The 3,312-nt window shown below is 39.6% G+C and overlaps 1 long non-coding RNA gene across 1 annotated transcript; it reads right to left on the bottom strand.

The window, feature by feature from the left end:
- Nucleotides 1-488: 488 nt before the first annotated feature.
- LOC120437865 lies at nt 489-2,895 on the bottom strand. The gene is made up of 4 exons (XR_005611450.1): nt 2,425-2,895; nt 1,628-1,706; nt 887-1,044; nt 489-526 (listed from the first exon to the last, which is right to left on the bottom strand). It is a non-coding gene; the product is annotated as an uncharacterized LOC120437865 (long non-coding RNA).
- Nucleotides 2,896-3,312: the final 417 nt, after the last annotated feature.

The raw sequence follows: 3,312 nt of genomic DNA on the forward strand, positions 1-3,312 counted from the left end.
GATGGTGAGGATGGCAACTGATGCACCGTTCAACACTGGTTCCAAAATGTCAGTGTCCTGAAGAAAAGTAAAATATGAATTATTGAAAGCTAAGAAAAACTAAAGACAAAACAAATTTCTAAAGATTTTAACTTTAACCTCTATACCATGCTGGTCGTTTGACCCATGGAGGTTTTAAGAAGAAAAAGCTTATTTTCTTTTAATTAATGCCACCTTGTGAGTTTTGCACAAAAATATTTTCTGCTATGGAACAACCACTAACAATGCCCAGCTGCTGCTCAGCAGAAAAAAAAAGAGTGAGAGTTATGACAACTGCAATCCCCACTATAAAATTATCTGGACTGCACTGAGAAAGTGTACATTTCCATTTTGGATAAACTCATCCTTTAAAAACATCTCATAGCAATTAGTTTTACTTGCATTACTTTTTTGTACTTACTAAGCACTTCAGGAAAACCTCTGTTGCATCTTCTCTTGAGGAAAATGGGCAGGCCTCTCAGTGCCCGTTGGACACAGTGTTGGATGTCTAAAGAGTATTCAGTGGAAAACAAGAATTTCAATTAGTGAAGTAACATGGTGTACTATACACAATGCAAAATCAGAACTCTCATAGTAATGAAAGTAAAGCACAGGTCAGACCCAGCAACACGCAAAACGTACACCCCCCAAAAAAAAACAACAACAACACCATGTTAACAATTTTACTTTCGTTTTACAAATTAAATAAAATACTGCCAAATAAGAACAAAGCAATGACTCATGACATTCATTTTTACTGACATATCCACTGATGTGTTTTGTTTGAAGCCAACATCTTTTTCAGTTTCTGTTAAGAGAAAAGTATACTCTCTTCTAAAAATGTCAGATAAAGGAGCACTTCACTCACCTGTTCATCAAGTTTATCCAGGAAGTCTTCCATCTCCTCACCAAGAACTCCCTTCTTAGACCAGTACAGTTTCAGCAGGCCAGGCACAACTTTGTCAAGGGATGCATTGAAGGTCCCCAGGAGGTCTTTGCTTGTGATCCGATGAAATTTTCAGATATCTAAACAATACATTCACCAAAATATTGTCATTTATTCAGCACAGAAAATTCCTGGGTAGCTGTCTTGGACAGTCTGCACCATGTTATATGCCTGACTGTGTCATCAACAGCAAAACCTACCTACTTCAAAAAAACTCTCATGAATACGCCTTTTGCACAGGAATAGAAACACCCCCACAAAACCCAGTATCAATATGAAAATACATATTATGTTCTAAGTTGCACCAAAATCTGTGACCAATCAGATTCTGTGACCTGCCTTAGTATTCTTTCCCAACAATCTCAGACTATAGAAGTCCTATTTCTAGCACAAAAAGAAAAAAAATACATGCTAAGTCAAAATTATGAGATTGCCTTTCTGTTTCACAATTTCGATTTAGCATGGGGACTTTTGTACTGGCAGAAATGTTCAGGGTAAGGATTTCAATATAACACTGGCAAGGGCCTTGACTGGAGTGGTAGCACAAGATAATAAAGTTGGCCAATGCATTACCCCAGCAAATACCGTACTGCTTCAATATAAGTATAAATCATGCCCAATTTGAATAATAATTAAATTATAAATAAATTAGGACAGTCTTACCTCCTCAGAGGAAAACAGCGCAGGTCATCTCTCCTGGACCTCAGATACCATAGGCTGACACTCCACGACCTCTCTCCGCCTGAGAGAAAATGTTTGCAATAATGAAACATTTCAATATAATGTAGAAAAAAAACCGAGAAAAAAAAAAATTACGGATCGGACTCCCGATCCTTACTGCGCATGTGCAAAGTCGGACCGTACAGATCGCGTCTCACCCGTGGAATTGTACATAAAATCAATACTCCACCAACAAAAAGGCTCTCAAAACAATACAATACTTTCCACAGCTTTGAAGGATGGGTCAGGTGTATCCTTCGTGGCCCACCCTATGCCAGAATTCATAGCGGCCCAGCCGATTCTAGTTTCAAACAATGGCGGCAGCCACTTAGTTTTAATATTACTCTTATTACTCTTTCTGGGTCACAAAGTAAACTTTTAAGGTATTTTCAGGCGAGAATGTAGCTGTGTAAATTTCATATATCTGCTCAGTTTATTAAGACAACACATTTTTGCAAAAATGCTTCTACGCTGGAGACGCCTGTTACCACCAGCTCGATAGCTAGCTAGGGATTCAAGGCTTGCTAGAGCAGCGAGAACAGCGAACTCCTGGCATATCATTTTCAACCCCCGCGTCCTCCTTCGCTAGCTTAAACATGATATATAAGTCCCTTAGATGACTTAAACATGTTATTGTTTGGCTTTTTTTCAGTGCTTTACTCGTTCCACCCTCCTGGATCCTCAGGAGGATGCAGCCTAGCGCTTGTAGAAAATCCTAATAACAGATGTCATTAGCTTACCTGCTAGGGCAAATGGCCGGCAGCTCCCGCACCTGTCCAAAAAAATGGTCAAATAATACACTCCAACTTCAGACCAGGTAAAATCCGTAATGGTCGAAAAATTTTAATTTTCATCCAACTTTGGCCACGTTTGTTCAAAGTTTCTTAGCAGGTTTTCAGTTCAGAACACATCGACAAACCACTATCACACAGTCTGCTCAGACTCGTTTGGTCTAGTTCAAACTTATTCAGACCACGACGTGTGCCAGTCACCTACGGGGTTTCCCACCGGTTCCCAACTCGACTCAAAAAATCTACTCAAAAGTTGATAATCTTTGTTATGCTCGCTAGAAAATCTTAGTTAGGACAACAATGGAAGAAATTTGTTGGGCAGACAAGCTATTTTAGGTTGTAAATGGAAAGTTTTATTTCTAAGTCAGTTTAATTTGAAAACTTTACTCAAATCAACAATTACTAGTTATCGTTTTTACAGTGTGGCCGGCGTGGTTTCCATCCCAGAAGAGAAATTCCTCTCCTGTCTCAGATAAGGAACATCTGCCCGCGTGTGGCTGGACTGTGGCATTATGGGAATTTTAGCATATGGAAACATTTGTTTAGCCTTTGTGTTGACAGTGTAGAGTTATTTCTGCCGGCAGGGTTTTTAGCGTGTTGAGACTCTTTTTATTGTATAGGGGATTTAAACTGTAACTCTGGTTGTGTCTGTTTCCATGGAAATAAATGGTGTGTTTAAGGCCAACTTAGTGTCTGTGCCCTGAGCGCTGACCCACTCACTCCCCTTCTACTTGTATGTGAACGCACTTTGAGGTGCAGATTTAGATCCAGCACTTTTAGCGGCTCCACTAACACTGAAGCCTCACACAGAAAGTCATTTCCATGAGCCGTTTATTT

Source organism: Oreochromis aureus, linkage group 3 (assembly GCF_013358895.1).
Source record: "Oreochromis aureus strain Israel breed Guangdong linkage group 3, ZZ_aureus, whole genome shotgun sequence".
Lineage (NCBI taxonomy): Eukaryota > Metazoa > Chordata > Actinopteri > Cichliformes > Cichlidae > Oreochromis > Oreochromis aureus.